Below are 21,642 nucleotides of genomic sequence, written 5' to 3'. Positions count from 1 at the left end.
CAACTGCAAAACCCAGCCACCTTTTGCATTGCCTTTTAACATTTTTATTTTTTTTGCACGCCAACGCTGGAGCCAAGCCCTCCTTGCTGGAGAAGGCGGATTAAAAAAAAAAAAGGCGCGGAGAAGAAAGGGTTGGGTGGCTGGGCTTCGCCCCCATATTTGTTGTGGCAAGACCACGCGGGGTGTGGGGGGGGTGGGAGAGAGAGGTTTGTAGGAAGGAAGGAAGGGACGAGAGAAAGAGGAGGGGAAAAGAAATCTGTAATGTGTGCGAGAGTGGCACAGAGGGAGACTCTGAGGGGGGAGAGAGGAGAGCGCCTCTGTGAGGGAAGGAGACCGAAGGCGCTTTTGCATTTTGACTCGGAGGGGAAGGAGGACGGAACGGGGCTGTGTGGGGGGCTTATTTGGGTACCTCTGACCCAGCCCCGAAAGATTTAGCCCGCCTTCCCCCCCCCCACCCCCAGGGCGGCGGAAAGAGAACCCTTCTCGCCCCCCGCCCGCCTCAGGCGGGAAAGAGACCATTGGCTGCGTGTGAGGTAAGGCGCCCTTGCTTGCCCACACCCCCTTTGCTATGGGGGGGGGGGTTCCCTGGTCAATGGAGGTGGGTTTGGGAAGGCTGGAAGGGTTTTTTTGCACGGTGGGGTTGTGCATTGGATTGCTCGTCTCTTTTGGAGGGGGCTCTCGATCTCCCCCCCCCCCCGTCTTGCCTGCCTTCTGGAAAAGGAAATTGCACGAATGGAAGTTGGCTTTGGGGGGGTGGGGATGCAAGCAACACCTGACTTTTTTTTTGCAAGGGGGGGGGGTACATTGCATTGCTCATCTCTCTTGGAGGGGGGGCTCTCAGTCCCCCCCCTTGCTTTGCCTGCCACTCCCGCCCCACCCCTGCCTTCTGGAAAAGAAAATTGCACGAATGGAAGTTGGCTTGGAGGGAGGGAATGCAAGCAACACCTGGCTTGGGGGGGGTGTTTTAGGGTAGGGAGGCAATCAGGTTAGGCCGTGCAATCTTTTTCTTCCTCCCTTCCCTAAATGCAGATGTGGTGGCGGGGAGCAAAATTGCAGCTTTTTGAGGGGAGGGCGAGGGAAAGCACGTTTCAGTGTCGGCTGCCTGGGGGAGACCAACGGGGGTCTGGCTTTGAGCATGGCTTCTTGTGAAGCTGCCCCCCCCCCCCATATCCAATCCAGGCAGAGGGATTGTTGCAAGCAACCCCCCCCCCCCCCCCCCCCCCAAGCTGTGGAGCCTTGTGAGCAGAATTTTTTACTTCATGAGCTACTAGCGCTGCACTGGTGAGCTACAGCGTAAATGGAAGAGTTTGCTCTGGGGCCATTTCCCCCCCCCCCCCCGAGCTAAGGCAACAATACGTGAGCCGGAGGCTGGGAAATCTGTGAGCTAGCTCACACTAACCCAGTTTAGAGGGAACACTGGTTGAAAGCCCAGGGATTTGGGGTCGTCCCGGGCTGTATGCACTCCCCACTGACCCTTTGCATTGGATACTCGGGAATCGGTTGCATCTTTGGGAAGCTGGCCCCACAGAATCCATCCCAGGCGGAGGGTTGGTTGCAAGCCCAGGGATTTAGGGGTGTTCCCGGGCTGTATGAACTCCCCCTCCTTGCATTGGAGGTTTCAAAATCGATTGCATGATCTTCCAATGCAGTTGCAGCGTTGATGCAATCCCCCAAGTCGTGGATAACCCACATTTCTCCAGCTCTCTCGCTTTCCCTCTATACCCCCCCCCCCCCCGGATATGAGTTTTAAAGTTGAATTGTTCTGCGGCATGCATAAGTCTGAGTGACTAGAAGAACGCAGGGAAGCTAAAACGGATTTCTGGGCTGAGACAAGTGTCATTTCCACCCCCCCCCCCCCCCCGTGGAACGTTGCATTACATTTTAATTGCATTACATTTTACGTTACTGTAGGAAGATGCTCAAAGGTGAGCGTGTATGGGTGATAGATGCTGTTTTCACTGTCTTTTTCGTTGCTTTAAAACTGTTGTTCCTGGAGGCGGTTGGCATTCAGTTGTCTTCCTTTTAGAGAGTGTGGGAAAAAAATCGTAATTGCTGTTCTGAGAGCCTTTAATGTCTACTGACAGTTTGGTAGCAACTAGCGACAGATTTAGTTTTATTCTATATTGTCGCAATGGATTGGTTTCTGTGCTGCAGAAAATGTAAATGAACAGATTTGGTTCTTTTGCCTTCTGATGGAAGGGGAAATTTTGGGTTCATGCAATGCTTCTGTCACATTTGTGTGACTTCCACCACTGCTGTTCCAACATTTTATGTTCTCAGTTAAACACAAACCCTTCACAATTTTGTAAGAACATCTGTAATCCAAAATAACACCCATCTGATACACAAACCCTTCACAGTTTTGTAAGAACATCTGTAATCCAAAATAACACCCATCCGTTAGCAAATTGTAACTGCGGGAATACACTGGGTGGCCATTTAACTGCAACTATTTTTGTCTCATTCAGTAAAGAGTCGACATAATTTATATGCCTGTTGATACGGGAACAGGCAGGGATGGATATACTTCAATGCAAACAAACAGACAATCTATACTAGTGGAACCTGAGTGCTGCTTGAAGGAAAGTTGAGTTCTGTAAAATTAAGTGTATTTGCATTCATTGGCTTTGCATAACTTTCTTGTTGGTCCTGGAAAACAGGGACTTCAAACTAGTGTGAGCTTTGAAGCCATTCAAAGTACCTTCTCTCAGTGATAGGAGGAGAAACCTAGGCTAGATTGGGGGCAAGCAGGCCTCAGATTCAGCAGGAGCTCACAGGAGCACAACTCCTGAACCTTTTTGAGGGTTTCCTCTCCTCCCCACCTACCTTGTCCATTGAATAGTAGGTGCAGCTGCATAACAATCCCTGGATTAGGAGAGCGGGCAGCCAGCCAGCCTCCAGGGCTTTGTCACACCCCTAACAGCCCTCATTGACCCCTGGAGAAGTCCGCACCACCCTTTCTCCACTTCTTATGTGATTTTGGTTAGCTTGCTGGCCTTTTGACTGGAGGGAGGTGGTCGAGGAGAGCACCAGATGAGCGAGGCCTGCTAGGGCCAGCTGGATCTCTAGCCAGCCCAAGCAGGCCTCGCTTGCCCGGGGCTCTCCTTTCTTGCATCAGGTTGCTTTTGACTGGGTGGTGGTGGCATAGGCTAATGAGTTATGCTTATGAGCTTCGCCACGTATTTTTCTACAAGACGACCTCTGGGGGCAAGGACTCCCTAATATCTGATACTTCATGCTGGGCTCCCAGACTTTGCCTAACAAAAGACTTAGTGACCTGATTGTGGTGTCTTGGCCAAATCTTGGTTCAGCCTTTTTCTGGTTTGGAGGCAAACTGTGGCATGCATCATTTGTCTGGCCTGGATATCATCATGACCCGAGGATGCTGGGAAAAGGACTCCAGAGGAGGTGCTAACCATCTCTGCCACTCTCCCTGTTTCTATTGTCTGGTCTTCTGCAGCAGCTGAACTTTGACTCTCCCAGCAAGAGGTCTCGTACTGTTCTCTGCTTGAAAAGCTGGGCAGGAATGGTTTCCACACCAGCCATTTTGGGTCCTGAAGAAACCATCTAGCTCAGGGGTAGCCAGACTTGCTTAAAGTAGAGCCACACAGAATGAATGTCAGATGTTTGAGACAAGGAAGGAAGGAAGGCAAATAGTGGGGAGGGAAGAGGGACAGAGAGTTGGAAAGAAGGCAACTTTAACTTTAAATGCATTCTCCAAGCCACTGCATATCTTCAGGACCACCTCTCCCCATATGAGTCCCCCCGGGTTCTGAGGTCAGCTGCACAACATCTTCTTGTGATCCCTCGGCCTATGGATGCTCGGCTAGCTTCAACAAGGGTCAGGACCTTTTTGGTCTGGGCCCCCACCTGGTGGAATGAGCTCCCGTTGGAGATCCAGGCCCTGCGGGACTTATGGCTTGTTGCCAGTGATGTGGATTATGGTTTCTGTTAATTCTGTAATTATGAGATTATTTCGTTTGGATGTAGTTAGTTTGATGTTTTGTAAGGTTTTTTAATGTTGTAAGCCACCCAGAGCCCGCTTGTGCGATAGGGTGGGGTATAAATTGAAAAATTAAATTATTTAAAGAGAGAAACACCTCCTCCAAGCCAGCCAATGGGATGGTGGAAGCTTTGAGAGCCACACAATATGTGTGAGCCCATTTGGAAAAAGGGGGGGGGGGGGCTATAAATCGAATATAAGAAATAAATAATGAAAGAGCCACAGCTTGGCCACCCCTGATCTAGCTTGATGCTGAAGACCGTGTCTGAACACTTAGAATCATAGAGTTGGAAGGGACCTCCAGGGTCATCTAGTCCAACCCCCTGCACAATGCAGGAAACTCACAAACACTTCCCCCTAAATTCACAGGATCTTGGTCATGAAACTAAGCTAAGGATATGAACATATGAAGCTGCCTTATACTGAATCAGACCCTGGGTCCATCAGAGTCATATTGTCTGCTCAGACTGGCAGCGGCTCTCCAGGGTCTCAAGCTGAGGTTTTTCACGCCTGTTTGCCTGGACCTTTTTTAGTGGAGATGCCAGGGATTGAATCTGGGACCTTCTGCTTCCTCAGCAGATGCTTTGCCACTGAGCCACCGTCCCTCCTCATTTAATAATGGGGGTAAGACACCTCCTTGAAAAGGAGAAAAGAATAAACTGTGACTCAAAATCTCTTCCTTGAGGGAACTTGTCCCTGGGAAACATGGACCCATTCGATGACAGCGTTTGCACAATAGTCGCTAAATCCTTTCCTCACATTTATTTGAAATTTCATTCATGTTCCCTCTAGCTTTGAGAATTCTCCATGCCTTTCCTAACTCCTACAAGTCTATCTTTGCAGCCATACATGTTAGGAGTTTTTTAAAAGTAGAAATTGAGATTTTTCTACTTCTTAAGATCTGTAGTATGCAGAATGTTATTATTATTACTATTTATTCCATTTAATGAATCGCTCTATCCTGGCTAGCGTCAGACTCAGGACGATGTAGAACAGTAAAAATACATATATATAAAATCAGTTACATTTAAAAAATCACAAACCCTGATGGTGTCTTTAAAGTGCTCTTATTCAGTCATTACATCACATCAGGGGTGGGAGAATCCCCCCAAAAGGGGGTGGGGAGGAAAAAGTGCCAGCACATCGCTGTCCTCATGCAAAGGCTTGGCGAAACATCTCTGCCTTACAGGCCCCGTGAAACTGTAAAAGATCCCGCAGGGCCCTGATGTCTTCTGGCAGAGCATTCCACCGAGTCGGAGCCAGGACTGAAAAAGCTCTGGCCCTTGTTGAGGACAGCCGGACCTCTTTAGGGCCAGGGGGATATTTATGTTGTATGCTCTTTACAGTGTAAAGCTATTAAGACTGAGCATAAAAACATAAGAGAAAATATACAGGATCAGACCAATGGCCCATCCAATCCAACACTCTGCCACACACAGTTAGCGCTGAAATGTTGCATTACGTTTCTGTAAAGAAGAAGAAGACGACATTGGATTTATATTCCACCCTCCCCTCTGAATCTCAGAGTGATTCACAATCTCCTTTATCTTCCTCCCCAACAGCAAACACCCTGTGAGGTGGGTGGGGCTGAGAGGGCTCTCACAGCAGCTGCCCTTTCAAGGACAACTCCTGTGATAGCTGTGGCTGACCCAAGGCCATTCCAGCATGTGCAAGTGGAGGAGTAGGGAATCAAACCTGGTTCTCCCAGATAAGAGTCCGCACACTTAACCACTGCACCAAACTGGCTCTCCCTATAGACACTTCTGGTTGCTGATTCCAGTTGACTTTATTGCACTTGAAAGGTCCAAGCCTCAAAAAAGTGACAATAGATTAACAAAAATTAAATACAAAAGCAAACTTTCAGCTAGCAATAATTGGTAGATAAGATAATCAAGGCACCTTAATATTTAGAATGCTCCCTGTTGCATTGAATTCTCATTGGCTGGAAAGAAGTTTTTTGTTAACAGTCTACCAGGGTCGGCCAAACTGTGGGTCGGGAGCCACATGTGACTCTTGGACATATATTGTGTGGCTCTTGAAACCCCCACTACCCTGTTGGCCTACTTGAAGAAGGTGTTTCTCTCTTTAAATCACTTCTCCAAGCCAAACCAGTTGGTTGCTTGGAGAATGCATTTAAAGTTGCTTTCTTTCCACCTCCTCTCCCTCATTTATTGGCCTGCCTGCCCTCCTATCTTGCAGCTCTCCAACATCTGATGTTCGTATCTTGTGGAAATTCATATCTTGCGGCTCTCAAACATATGACTTTATTCTGTGTGGCTCTTGCATTAAGCAGGTTTGGCCACTCCTGGTCTGTACTGTTACAACCAATGTTCCCTCTAAGCTGCAGAGTCTTGTCAGCAAAAATTCTACTTTGTGAGTTACTGGCAATAAAGTGGTGAGCTACTGCATAAACCTTTGTGCTCTGGGGTCATTCTTCCTGAACTAAGATAAAAATGTGTGAGCTGGAAGCTACAAATCTGTGAGCTAGCTCATGCTAACTCAGCTGAGAGGTAACACTGGTTACAACTTGTTGAAACTATAGTAGATATTAAGCTGAATAGGCCATTGGTTTTACTTCAATAGATTTAGAATGGTGTTACTTTGTTTAGGATTATGGGCAGAGCTTTTTTTGTAGCAGTAACTCCTTTGCATATTAGGCCACACACCCCTGATGTAGCCAATCCTCCAAGAGCTTACAGGGCTCTTAGTACAGGGCCTACTGTAAGCTCCAGGAGGATTGGCTACATCAGTGGTGTGTGGCCTAATATGCAAAGGAGTTCCTGCTACAAAAAAAAGCCCTGATGACACCATTCATCTAGTTGAACTGTTCTTCTCTTCTAATGTTGTTATTTATAGTTCAACAAAACTGAAAGGTACAGAGAAGAGGCAAAGAGAAAGGGGGGAAAAACAAAAAAGTGAGAAAATTATATTTAGCTATTAATGAAGATAGATCCCAACCTGGGAATGTATCATTCCTAGATCGCTCATACTTCTACTAGAATATGTTAATTTTGGCAGCTGGATCTTTTCTGAGATCCAACACAACTCATTCACTAAAACTGTTGTTTCCATGGTTTTATTTCAACTCTTCATCTATTTTTATAGAATCTATATCTAACAGCAGGTAAAAATTCCTCTGTGCCTCTGTTATTATTGCCATAGCAGCTGTTCACATGTTGGTTTTATTCCACAACCACTGTGTTTACTGAGCTAGGTTGACAATATATGTCAAATCTGAAGCCTAAAAGAATCCATCTATTCACAGATGCATTGATTGAACCACCTGTTCGTTGTTGGAAATATGTATCTGTTTTATATGTCCTTTGCAATGTTCTAAAGTTCCAGTCATTATAGGGTTAACACTGTGCCTGATTCACTATTGTCTGCATGGCCTGGGAAGAAGATACTGATTGCTGTGGTCAAGGTCTAGAAGCGGGGAAACCTGTTTTGTCTGTTTGGTCAATTAGTCAGGTGACTTCCTTTGTTCAGGCAGAGAGGTCAAGAAGGAGGAGGAAGTGGTCTTCCTTAAGCACACAATCTTCTAGTGTAAGCATGTTGTTCTAAAGTGTTTGTTGTTTCACCTCCCGGTACCCTTTCCCTGTAGAAATAAATATGTTTTTGCTTTTTCATGTTAAATGCCTCAGAGAGAGCCTCTCAATGATTATTTGATCCGGTGATCCATCGCAGTGTTTGAGATAAAGAAATAGAATTTTGAACAGAATTCCCTAACAAAATCTATAGCAGAGCAGACGGTTCTTGGTTTTTGCCATCAAGCTGGTAGCTTATAGCATGGACTGTTTTTTGAACGCTAAATGATTTTTTAAAAATCTGGATCGCCTTTGAGAGCATTTAGAAAGCAATAGGCAAAAAGCTGCTATGCTGTGCAGACAAGCCTCAATTTTAAAATGACGCCTTTTATTCCTCTGGCCATTATTGAGAGAGTTCTGATTTAAATGAGCTTTGAATTCAGATTGTCTCAATCTGGAAACACTGCTGCTTTTGTCTAAAAGCCTCAGATGTGCTAGAAAGAGAATTTTTGGAGCTTTTTAACCCTTTTTCTGTGGATTCCGTCGGAGACCTTGGAAGAGCCTCGCTGCAACCACGCGCGCACATTCAGCCACCTTTTCTCTCCAGTGAGGAAGGAAGAATCTTTAACCCTGTCCTGCCTGATTGCTGTGAAAAATGTCTAACCCAGAGAGAGGAGCCACTGGATCTTCTGTTTCCATATCTTCAGGAACAGCCACTGCAAATCTTGGTTTTGGTACCGTAAGTAACCTACCAGTGATAGGATTTAGTACCCTGAAGTTAACTAAGAATAATTTCTCATTCTGGCTCTCGCTCCTAACGCAAAGACTTGAGATTTATGGAGCTAAAAGAGTTTTGTCTGAAAATCCCACTGAGAATGAGCAAGAAAAATCAAATTTTAAACGGCTAGATGGTTTTGCAAAAACTCTCATTTTAGAATTTCTAGAAGCATATGAAATTCCTGAATTGCGCACTCTTAAAACTGCAAAACAAATGCTTGAATGCCTTAAAGATAAATTTAACAAAACTCCCATAAGCACTATTCATGATTTAAAGGGCAAAATATTTGGTTTTCAAGTGCAAGAAGGGGAAAATGTGACTAAACGTCTGAAGGAACTTATGTGCATGCAATCCAAACTACAGGAGTTTGGTGAGGCTATTGCAGAACGAGACTTAATCTCAACTATATTGAAAGCTCTGCCCAGCACTTACAAGCCAATCAAGATGATTTTGAGACTGCAAAAAGATTTGAGTCTGGAATGCCTGTTAAATGCTGTCAAGGAGGAAGCAGCCCCCAGATCTGGGGACAAGGACACTGAACAAAGGAATAGCAATTTTAAAGCACATGCTTCAGATGAGGGAACACGGGTGCCATCTTGGCCATAGAAATAATAGCAGCCAGAAATTTTTAAACCAGAAATTTTCCAGGCCACATGGCCCAGGTGGAAACAAAGAAAGAACAGAGAAAGTACCATGCATGTTAATAATATGAATTTTATTGGTGAAAGAGGAAGATTTTTGATTGATAGTGGATCTTCTATGCCAGGGGTGGCCAATGGTAGCTCTCCAGATGTTTTCTGCCTACAACTCCCATCAGCCTCAGCCATTGGCCATGCTGGCTGGGGCTGATGGGAGTTGTAGGCAAAAAAACACCTGGAGACCTACCATTGGCCACCCCTGTTCTATGCATATTTGTCGATATAAAGGCATGTTTTCAAAGTTGGATGAAAGTCAGAGACCTGAAATGATAGGTGCCAACCAGAAACCCTTACACGTTTGTGGTGTGGGTGAGATCAAAATGAAATTGCTTACTACTGATGGAGATTTAATGCCAGTAAGACTGAAAAATGTAGCTTATGCACTTGAATCAATTGAGAATTTACTTTCAAGCCAAGTGTTTATAAGAAATAATTATGCTGTATATCTTGATAAAGGAGATGATGGTGAAATTATTTAGAAGAATTCTGGAATTAGTTTTAAACTGGATGAAAGAAATGGAGCTCATTATATTATGGACTTAAGTGAAAGGTCAGATGCTGTTGATGTTGTGGAAAAGACTGTTTGCCAGACTGAAGGCAGAAAGTGTGACCATAGGAGGAGATGTGTTTATGCTTGGCATGTAAAGTTAGCACACAGAAGCATGCAGAGTGTTGAGATTGTGGACTTGTGCTAAAGGATTGTGGACTTGATGGTGTGCAGGAAAGATGTGATGTTTGTCTGAGAGCAAAAGGAACTGCACCTTGCTTCAGTGGAAAAAGCAGTGTGCATAATGAAAGTTTTTGGAAACAATATTCAGTGATGCTGTTGGGCCTATAAAAGCTTTGATTGGGAGAAATAAATTTTTCTCAGTTTTCACAGAGGCAAAGACAAAATATAGCACTGTCTATATGGTCAAATCAAAAGATGAGACTCTTGATAAATTTAAAAAATATGTTGCAATGGTTAAAAACAGATTTGGGCGTGCACCTCAAAGCTTGCTGACAGATGGAGGTGGCGGATATTGCAATACTGAGTTTAAGAAGTTTCTGAAAGCAGAAGGGATTGAACACAAAGTGGCTGTCCCATACACTCCACAGCAGAATGGGAGTGCAGAAAGACTTAATCGTGTGTTACAGGAAATGACCAGAGCAATGCTCATGCATTCTGGATTACCTAAAGGCCTGTGGACTGAAGCTGTAAATACAGCAGTGTATATTCACAATAGAATACCTTCAAAAGTAACAGGAATTACTCATTTCCAGGCTTGGTTTGGCAAGAAGCCAGGATTTAAGCATATTAAAACTTTTGGAGCAAAAGCCTATTCATATGTTCCTAGAGAAAATAGAGGGAAGCTTGATGCAAGGACTGAGATTGGGTTCATAGTAGGATATTCCTCAGTGGGAAAAGGCTACAGAGTCTATTATCCAAAGCTGAATAAGACCAAACATTGTAATGTTGTGTTTGTGGATGACAGTAATTTGCCTAAAGCACCCTGTGTACCTGAATCTGATCCTGAGATTACTGATGATGCTTCTGAAGATTGGTATATTTGGTTATCTGTAGTGACCACTGGTGAACTGGCAGGCCTACCTTCTGAAACTCTACTGAACCAGAAGGGGAAATGGGGACTGCACCGCAGGGAGCGACAGAACCTCCACTCATTTTAGGACTATCAGAAAGGAGCACAAAAGGGTAACCACCACAGAAATATGGATACTGTGGCACTGTGAGATCTATAGAGACTGAAACGTAAAGAGGAACCCGAGAGGTGGAAACAAGTGTGTGATTTACCTAATGGAGAAAAGGAGAAATGGATTCAAGCAATGGAACAAGAGATACTATCCATTTATGAAAAAAGATGTATAGACTCTTACAAAGCTACCAGCAGGAAGAAAGCCTATTGGATGCAAATGGGTCTACAAAATAAAATACAAAGATGATGGAACTATAGATTTGTACAAAGCAAGGCTAGTAGCCAAAGGCTACTCAAGAATTTAGAACTGATTATTCAGAGACTTTTGCACCAGTTATCAATAGTGCTACTCTTAAAACACTACTGAGTGTGGCATCATCTAGAAATATGCTTGTAGAGCACCTAGACATTAAGACAGCGTTTCTTAATGGTGAGCTATCAGAGGAAATCTGTATGGAAATACCTGAAGGTTTTCACGTCCCTGGTAAAGAGAACTATGTTTTCAAACTCAACAAAGGACTGTATGGTTTGAAACAGCGAAAAGTTGGTATGACAAAATAACTGGACTACTACAGCAACAAGGATTTGAGCAAGGGAAAGCAGAACCCTGCATGTACACTAGACTCAAAGATGGAGAATATCAATACATTCTGATTTACATTGATGATTTGGTCGTGAGCTGCAGGAACAAAGAAGACATTAAAGACATTGTTGAAAAGCTGAACAAAGAGGTTGAAGTCAAAAGACTTGGAGATATTAAATACTATCTAGGAATACAGATTGAGAGACTTGAGAATGGAACCTTTCAACTGTGCCAAAGATGAAAAATTATAATAATAATAAACTTTTATTTATATCCCGCCCTCCCCACCAAGGCAGGCTCAGGGTGGCTCATGGATTATGGAGTTTATAGAATCTCTTGGCATGAGAGACTGTAAAGAATCTAAGATACCTCTTGAACCTGCATACCTGAGAGCTCAGGGTGGTCAACCACTCAGACATTGGAGAGCACAGAGAAGCTATAGGAAAACTCCTGTACCTGAGTAAAACTACCAGACCTGATATTACAGCTGCTGTTGGAATATTGAGCAGAAAAGTTAGTTTGCCTAATCACCATGATTGGAATGCAGTAAAGAAACTTGCCAGATACTTAAAAGGGGCTATGGATTTAAGACTGATCATTGAAACTTCTGAGAATCCCAGACTAGTTGGATACATGGATGCCAGCTATGCAGAAGAATCGGGCAATTACAGATCAACCAGCGGATACTTGTTCTTCTATGGAAATGGACTTGTAGAATGGACTAGCAGAAAACAGACTATAGTGGCACAATCTACAGCAGAAGCTAAGTGTGTGTCAGCAGCCAGTGCCTGCAGTGAACTTGAATGGATTTTTCATCTACTGAAAGACTTCAAGATAAAAGAACCTGTACCTATTGTAATGTTTGAAGATAACCAAGCGTGTATTGCTATATGTAAAGTGGAAAGTAGAATAGCCAGAAGACGTTCTATTGGTATTAAGTGTAAGCTAGTGAAAGATTTACACCAGAAGGGGCTGATTAAGGTAGAATATTGTTGTACAGAAGCTATGATAGCTGATATACTTACTAAACCATTACCTTGTGCTAGATTTGAACGTTTACATGAAATGATGTATCTAGTTGATGTGAATGTTACAGTGAATAATGAGTAATGACTATTGAATGTATAATGACTTTAAGCAGTCGTTATACATTCAATAGTCATTACTCATTATTCACTGTAACATTCACCATTGTTGTTTATAATGACTCTTGAAATTTTGTTAAGGTAAATACAAGATGACAAAGAGATAGAAGGATTGAAAATTAGAGGATTTTCTTATAAATATAAAGCATTTGCAGATGACATTGTGTTCATAACTGAGAATCCGATCCAAGTGATACCTTTGTTGATAGCTAAGATAAAAGAATACGGAGAAATGGCAAAACTATATATAAATAAAGAGAAGTCGAAATTTTTATGCAAAAATATGCAACCAAATAGACAGAAAGAATTGCAGATTTTGACGGGATGTGAAGTTACTCCTAAAGTTAAATATTTAGGTCTAGAAATAACTATTAAGAATATCGATTTGTATAAAAACAATTATGAAAAGTTATGGTGCAAGATGGACAAAGATATGACGAAATGGAATAGACTTAATTTGTCTTTGTTGGGTAGGATTGTTGCAACTAAGATGAATATTTTGCCAAGAATAATGTATTTGTTCCAAACTATTCCGATTGTGAAAGATAGCAAACAATTTAACAAATGGCAAAGAAAGATTTCTGAATTTGTATGGGCTGGGAAGAAACCAAGGATTAAGATGAAAATTTTAACAGATGCTAAGGAGAGGGGAGGTTTTCAACTTCCAGATTTAAGACTGTACCATGATGCAGTTTGTTTGACATGGATAAAGGATTGGATAATGCTGTTAAATAAAAAACTTTTATTGTTAGAAGCTCATGGGAACAAATTCGGCTGGCATGCTTATATGTACTATGGGAAAAATAAGATGGACGGTCTTTTTTCTCACCATTATATTAGAAATAATTTACTAAATATATGGATAAAATACAAGAAATATGGTGATGAAAGAAAGCCGCTTTGGATAGTGCCAGCAGAAGTAATAAAAATAACAACTGAATCTGATGAAGAGAGAGGGATGTCATATAACCAACTGCTAAAAATTCAAGGTGATAAAGTTGAATTAAAATCTGCAGAAGAGTTAAGCAAGATTGGTTTCAAATGCAACAAATAAAAAGCTTGATGGAAAGTGATATTAAATCTGTTGGAATTAGACGTGAGTAAACGGAATTGGAAAGGGTTCTGCTTGGAGATAATGAAAAATTAATATCGAAAATATATAAATTATTGTTGAAATGGTCTACAGAAGAAGTAGTAAAATCTCAAATGATTAAATGGGCAATTAATGTAAACAAGGAAATACAAATGGATGCATGGGAATATCTTTGGAAGAACTCGATGAAAATATCAACATGTCAGAGTATTAAAGAGAACTGTTTCAAGATGATGTATAGGTGGTATATAACTCCGAAAAAATTGGCAAAGATGAGTAAAAAGATGTCGGATAGATGTTGGAAATGTAAGAAACATGAAGGTTCTTTTTACCGTATGTGGTGGACTTGTGGAAAAGCGAAAAAGTTTTGGCAGATGATACAAGAAGAAATATCGCAAATTTTAGGATATGATTTTAAGAAAGTAGCAGAGACTTTTTTATTGGGACTACAAATGGAAAAATTTCCAAAAGAAGATAGAACTTTAATTTGGTACTTGCTCTCAGCTGCTAGGACATTATATGCGTAGTTATGGAAACAAGAAAAAATACCAGAGAAATGGGACTGGATTGTGAAAGTTTTATCATGGAGTGAGATGGATAAACTAACAGGAATTTTAAGAGACTATGATTTGGAAGTGTTTAAGAGGGAATGGAAGAAATTTAGAGGATATATAGAAAAAGAGTGGAATTTGAAAGGACATTGGGCAATTTTTTAACAATGAATTTAAGAAAAAGGGAAAATTGAACTTTGATGGGTTAAGGGTACCTTTATAAGTGAACTTAAGTATATAACATCGGCGGAAGTCTAGTAAAGGAGGGAGGGGGGATTAGAAAAATATCATATGGATTAGGGATTGTAACGATATAATTTGACATTGTTACCATATGCTATTAATAAATTGTTTTAAATCAGAATGTATAATGACTTTCTCATTAGGCATTGAGAAGGGGTGTTGGAAATATGTATCTGTTTGTATGTCCTTTGCAATGTTCTAGTCATTATAGGGTTAACACTGTGCCTGATTCCCTGTTGTCTGCATGACCTGGGAAGAAGATACTGACTGCTGTCAATCAAGGTCTAGAAGCGGGAAAACCTGTTTTATCTGTTTGGCCTTTGTTCCGGCAGAGAGGTCAAGAAGAAGGAGGAAGTAGCCTCTCTTAAGCACATGATCTTCTAGTTCAGGGGTGGGGAACAGTGGCTCTCCAGACATTTTTTGCCTACAACTCCCATCAGCCCCAGCCAGCATGCTGGCTGGGGCTCATGGGAGTTGTAGGCAAAAAACATCTGGAGAGCCACTGTTCCCCACCCCTGTTCTAGTGTAAGCGTGTAGTTCTATAGCGTTTGTTATTTTCACCTCCCAGTACCCTTTCCCTGTAGAAATAAATGTTTTTGCTTTTTCATGTTAAATACCTCCCAATGATTATTTGATCCAGTGATGCATCGCACTGTTTGAGATAAAGAAATAGAATTTGAAACAGAATTCCCTAACATTCGTAAGATAAAATATGGCCACATTTTCCCAGTCTTTCAGCCAGAAGAGAACAATTCTTGAATTCTCAGTAAGTTAATGATGAGCCGGGTTCATAAAGTTGTCAAGTTGAAGAATCGCGAGCCTCTAGCTGGAAGCCGGCTGTTGTACTCCTGTTGAGAAATGGCCCCAAAACTTCTTTTTTAAATTATTGTCTTCAGATTAGGAATCCTCAGCAGGGGTCAGAAGTATGTATGCTCCATCTTGTACTAGCAACAGTAAAACTTAAAGGACACTGTTAAGAACAGGGGTAGAATTTTAGCAGGAGCTCCTTTGCATATTAGGCCACACCCCCTGATGTACTCACAAGGCTCTTTTTTGTAAGCTTTTGGAGGATTGGCTACATCAGGGGTATGTGGCCTAATATGCAAAGGAGCTCCTGCTAGAATCCCACCCCTGGTTAAGAACATCTTTAAGCTATGGTGCAGGCCTCTGACTGTCCTTCCAGATAAATAGGAGGAAATGAAACTTCTCTTCCACCAGGGCTGCACCCAGAAAGTTCATCCCTTCTGTTCCTCACTCCTGTGGAGAGTGGGAACATGGACCATAATTTTTTTCAGGACTGCTGGCTAACTTTTTCACGCCCTTCATCTCACCAGCCGTGGATTTTGGTACCTCCAGCCACCTTTGAGGATGGTGTATGGAAAACTTCCTCTCCATGAATGGTCTATCTGGGAAGTTCATACCTTAAATCCCCTATTTCTGTAGAAATGAGTGGGATGAATCACAAGATCTTTGTCCAACAGGACTGTGATCCCCAAGATGGGAGAATTAAATTTTCTGCCCTTTTCCTTACCACAAACCCTGAGTACAAGAGGTCGGCTATAGTCAGTTAGAACCAGGGCCGGCCCTCCCGCTAGGCAAACTAGGCAGCTGCCTAGGGCACTGGGAGGGTGGTGGCCCAAAATTGGGCTCCCCACCCCCCTCCCGGTGCCCCAGGCAAGTACCTAGTTTGCCTTTCTCCCCAGCCCCCCGCCGCCGTCTGCCCCTCCATTCCGTTCCCTCCCTTCACCTCGGCTCCACGGCTCCCCCCTCCTCGCCGCATCTCTGTCCCCCCCATGACCCCCACTGCGCCTCCTCCTCCTCTCTCCCTTTGGACCCTTTTCCACTCCCCCCCCCAGTGCCAATTTCAATACCAGAACCGACTCTAGCGCCGCGTTCCGGCTCTCTAAAGCCCCTCCTCCAGCTGAACACTGGAATCGTGGCTAAAACCGTGCTGTGGGGCTGCACTCACCATCTCTCAAGAATAGCTCCTGAAAGGGCGACCCCCGCTGCCTCCTCTCCCATCCAGGAAGTGGGGAGGGGAGGAGACAGTGGTGGCGGGGGTCGCCCTTTCAGGACGCTATTCTTGAGAGACGGTGAGCACAGCCCCACGGCGCAGTTTTAGCCACAATTCCAGTGTTTGGCTGGGGAGGAGGGGCTTTAGAGAGCTGGAACGCGGCACTAGAACTGGTTCCGGCATTGAAATTGGCACCGGGGGGGGGTGGGTGGGAAAGGGTCCGAAGGGAAGGAGGGAGGAGGTGCGGAGGGGGCACAGAGCTGCGGTGGGGAGGCGCGGGGTCACCAGGCAGTGAGTCTGCCTGGGGCATCATGGGGCATCGGGCCGCCCCTGGTTAGAACCATGTCCCAGTGAAAAAAACGGGACTCAAAACAACATTGCTGTGACACTTCCATGAGTAACAGACTTATGATAGCATGTGCTTCTGACGAGAGTCCACTTCATTAGCTCTTGAAATGTTGTATGGTTGGTAGCTGTGTATGGGTATAGGAAAAAAAAATAAAATGATGGTATATAAGCTATTTCATTCCAGTGAGTCCTAAGGGAGAGCCACAACTAATTTTAGTTAAGACCTGTAAGCTGCTTCATTCCTGACACTCTAAACCGGGGGTGGCCAAACTTGCTTAACATAAGAGCCACATAGAATAAACGTCAGATGTTTGAGAGCCGCAAGATGTTGCTTATGTTGTTAGCCGCCCTGAGCCTGCTCCGGCAGGGAGGACGGGATATAAATAAAATGATGATGATGATGAAGACAGAGGGGAGGGAGAGAAGGAAGAAAGGAAACTTTAAATGCATTCTCCAAGTTGCTGGTTGGCTTGGCTTGGAGAAGTGATTTAAAGAGGCAAATGCCTTCCCCAAGCTGGCCAATGAGGTGGAGGGGCTTTGAGAGCCACACAATATGTGTGAAAGAGCCACATGTGGCTCCTGAGCCATAGTATGGCTACCCCTGCTCTAAACCAGGTGTACCCAATGTGGTACTCATGGGCACTTGGACACCCACAAACACCTTTCATGGTGACAACCAAGTATTTTTAGAAAATGGGTGAGGCCAACAGAGCTTCTGATGTGCCATTGGAGATCTCCCAGATACTGCCAAATGAGTGTTTTTTTAGCTTGTATACACTTCTGTATATGCAGCAAAATATTTTTAAATAATGTGTTCATTTTTGAAAACATCCTGTTAATACAGCTTCTTCCTGAAATGCTGAAGAGTTACAATCAGAATGACATAATAACTTAATTCCTTGACATTTTGTGTTTGGCCCCTCCCCTTGCGACAGCCATTTTGTGGTTGCATCCATCACCCTGTGTCAGGTTTCTAAAGGTGCCCGCTGGCTCAAAAAGGTTAGGAACCCCTGGTCTATACAGAGAATTTTGCTAAAATTCCATACTCATTCCAGACTGATTGTGTGACTGTGCATCAGGTATAATAGAGACACTAGGGTTGATAACAGATGGCCGCTTTGGGGTGGGTTGAAGCCGCCCTGAATACAGCCGGCTGGAAATAGAGCATCCTGGAGCTTCCAGATGGCACTTGCAGAAAGGGGTGGGCCGTGGACACCAGGGGAGTGTCTGGAACACTCATGCATCCCGTTCGTGGCCCCCTGGGCGCTCTTCAGGCGCTTCCGAGCCTTCCAGACAGCTGGAAGTTGTCTTGGAGGCGCCCCAGTAAAAAGGTACCACTTTTGATGTGGTGCCTTTTTGAAGCGGGTGGAGCGGCCCAGAGGACGGGATTGGAACACCCGCCAGATGTTTGCGGGTGGAGGGGTTTTTTGGGTCGCCCCCTGAGGCATCCATGGGTCGGCCCAAAGTGCCGGTCTGTTAGCAGCCTAGATCACTTTATGTTATTCTGCCATCAGTGAACTGTGCCCAGATCCTTTTGGACTATCCCTGTCTTACATAAACATCAACTTCCTGTGGAATCTTGGGTGACAACCTTCCTGCTGGCAGATGTGGACCCTGAAATAATTCACTTGGTGGCAAAATATTTGTCAATAGTACTCTCTCTTAAAACGAAGGCCTGGTTGTGCTGCTAATATGTACTAAGATTTTAGCTCTAATTTTATATTTTTATAATGTTTTATAAGGTTAAAGAGTTTTACAGAATTTTATATTAATATTAGGCAGTCTTTCAGATTATTTAATTATGTTTTGTGGTTATGATTATTGGTTTTCCCTCTTGCTGTTAGTCTATTTTGGTTTTACATTATTTGTAATTTGTTTTTTATTTACTGTCTTGTTTTATCTTGCGCTTAAGACCCTGGTCAAAGAAGCTAACAAATAAAAGGAAATGAAAGGAGATTAACTCTAGGTACGAAAAATGTGTGTGAAGAGATGGCCAAGCATACTGTGGCTGAACAGACGGGCATTCTGGGGCAACTTGGAAGCATCCCAGATTGGGATGGCTCAAAAAGAGCCATCTCGGAGCCTTCACAGGGCTCCTGGCAAGGCGGCCCCATCCTGTCTGTAAGGTGGCTGGGGGCCCGCGTCTCAGACATCGCTGCTATGTTTTCTCCCTAATGAATTCTATGCTCCTGCACAGAAGTGTTCCCACCGGGCTTCAAAGGAAAAAAAAGCCAGAAGCAGCTTGGGGCAGCTTGGCGCTTCCACACTGTCAAGTCGTCTCCTGTACGCCCTTCACCTTCCAGACGACGTTGAGACGCCTAGCGGCTGGCCCAAAAATTTGCTACCATTTCCAAAGTGGTAGCTTTTTGAGCCGGGTGGAACGGCTGGGAGGATGGAGTGAGGGCAGGATGGGGATGGGCAGCAGATCTTGCCGTCTGCAAGGATTTTTGGGGCCGACTTCAGAGGCGTCTCTGAGTCGGCCCAAAGTGCCGTTCTGTAATCAGCCTGTGGGTCCCAAATAGTTTAATACGTTTTAGGTTTATCTGTAGGTTTTCTGTATTGTATGGAACACTCCCTCTCTCCCCCTCCCCCGGATATGCACAGGCCAAATTAAAGACAAACCACAGGATTCGTTGTACCATCCCAGCCCATAAGTGCCTTTCAGATGGAGTTTCATGTTGTCCAGAACTTTAGGAATATCCTTGACATTGACCAAGGGAAAAACATGAACTCCTTTCTTCAATAAGTTTAAAATCCCCAAAGATCATTGACCTATGAAAGATTGGAAAATATATACAAATAAAGCATTTCAGTATGTATTCTGGTTCTGTTTAACAAGCAAACTTGGGGTTTGGTCAACACTTAAGCCAAATTCCCCTACAAAGCAGCAGACAGAGTATATGCTTAAATGATTGTGCTGTATTGCTTGTGCTAGTAATAAAATGACATCGTGAAATTTGAAGTGAGCCAGCGTAGGAAAACTGTGTATTCGAATTCTGCTAAATTACTTGCAAAAGAACCACTTGGTTTTAATCGGACCTCAATCTTCTATATTTAAAAGGGACTGGTCCCGGCCCTCTATATTTAAAAGGGACTGGAACAAAATAAGTGATCTAAATATTCCCTTTGAATATCAGGAAATGTAAAACGTAAGTATCTGGCTTAGACTCATCTCTAAAAGAAAACACACCAGAAATCTTTGTGGTCAAGAGTGCTTTCCATTGCCTTTTTGGAAAAACTCTTTGTAGTTTCTCAAAGTCAGTTAATATCTATCAAAGGTGTATTTGTATACCCCAGGGCAGTACTGATTGTACATTTCTTATTAAATTTTGAGACTATTTTGATCCTGTTTACATGAATTGATTTCTATTATAATTCTCCTTAAGGGGTTCTTTCTCTGTAGTAATGATGGACTGTTGGTTTCATTTACATCTTTTTGATGCTGTTCTAAGACAGAGGTGTCAAACATGTGGCCTGAGGGATGAATCAGGCCCCCAGAGCACTCCTATCAGGCCCCCAAGCAAATAGCTGTCATTTGCTTTCTTCTCCCTCTCTTGATTCCTTCTGTATCACAGCTTGCTTTGCCAGGCTTGTTCAATCGCACAGGAGCTACATTTTGTCCATTGGCTGAGGCTCCTCCCTTGGGGAGGAAGGGGGGGGGAGAGAGAGCTTGCTTTGCCAGGTTCTCTCAGTCACACAGCAGAGCTACTGAGCCAAGCCTCTTTTTCTTCTACTGGTTGAGGCTCCTCCTCCTTCTGTTCCCCTGGGGAAGGAAGGAAAGAGCCAGAGCTTCCTTTGCCCAGTTCCCTGGACCCCATGGGAGAAATGCAAAGAAAGCACCTTTAAGACCAGTGAGTGCTAATGTTTAAGTTAAAAAAAAGCTTTAGTTGTGTTTGTCTGTGTCCTTTATAAAGTTTATATCTTGGCTACCTAATCTTAAATAGGTACAGACATGGCCTGGCTTGACAAGGTCTCATTTATGTCTGATCCAGCCCTCATAGCAAATGATTTTGACACCCCTCTTCTAAGCAGGGGTGGAATTCTAGCAGGAGCTCCTGTGCATATTAGGCCACACACCCCTGATGTAGCCAATCCTCCAAGAGCTTACGAGGCTCTTTTTTGTAAGCTCTTGGAGGATTGGCTACATCAGGGGTGTGTGGCCTAATATGCAAAGGAGCTCCTGCTAGAATTCCACCCCTGCTTCTAAGTAATAACAAATATATTGCAGCTAGTTGTATTAAAACAATTGGAAGCCTCAGGAAAGAAATGTCTTTCCTTAAAAGGAAGGTGGAAATCTATTTGAAAATCATGTATTCTTTTTGTTTGATTAGTGGGCATACAACTGCTTTTCCAACCTATACAGAGGGAATCAAAATTCCATACCAAGAAAACTTTGTTTTTGATGTTGCAAACTACAAATCTGTATCTTGCCAGTTTGGGACATTTTCAGGATGTATCGCTCGCTTCAAATATACATTCCATATAGACGATACTACCATATTTGCTTGTGCTTGCATGCAAACTACAAATTCTAGATATAAGGGAGTATTCCTTCAAAGGAATGTTTGGCCATCTAACCAGTCACTTGGTGTCTTGCATGAAATGACATTTGGAGTTAATAACAGTTCTTTAAAAACTTTGTGGTGTGTTTGCAAGTATCTGAGTTGTGACTCTGGGGGGAAAAGGGCTATGTCCTATTTCTGCCCTGGATGTTACCAGCGGTTAGTATTACTGCAACTGTAATGTGCCCAAGAAACTGTATTTTTAAAAGTGATAGAATATCAAGTATAAAGCCTGGCCAAGACAACAGCTTATCAGCACAGTCCCAAAAGTGTTGTGATTAAATTGCTCTGTGTCAGTTCTGTAAAACTTTATCTCTGCAAAGTATTGGATAGTTGTTATCATATTTATTCTCAAACCATCACTGTCAAATAGGTCATTACTTCAGTTTTATAGATTGGACAC

At 43.4% G+C, this 21,642-nt stretch overlaps 1 protein-coding gene across 1 annotated transcript in view; it reads left to right on the top strand.

Annotated features, from left to right (window-relative positions):
* Positions 1–234: 234 nt before the first annotated feature.
* Positions 235–21,642, top strand: part of SPATS2L (spermatogenesis associated serine rich 2 like) — a 134,991-nt gene continuing 113,583 nt past the window's right edge. The window contains exon 1 of the mRNA XM_060257299.1: positions 235–533. The gene's annotated coding sequence lies outside the window, so the exon portion shown is untranslated. The remainder of the gene's footprint in view (positions 534–21,642) is intronic.

The sequence above is a fragment of the Heteronotia binoei genome, chromosome 16 (genome assembly GCF_032191835.1).
Source record: "Heteronotia binoei isolate CCM8104 ecotype False Entrance Well chromosome 16, APGP_CSIRO_Hbin_v1, whole genome shotgun sequence".
NCBI lineage: Eukaryota > Metazoa > Chordata > Lepidosauria > Squamata > Gekkonidae > Heteronotia > Heteronotia binoei.
This window is presented reverse-complemented; position numbering and strand designations above follow the sequence as displayed.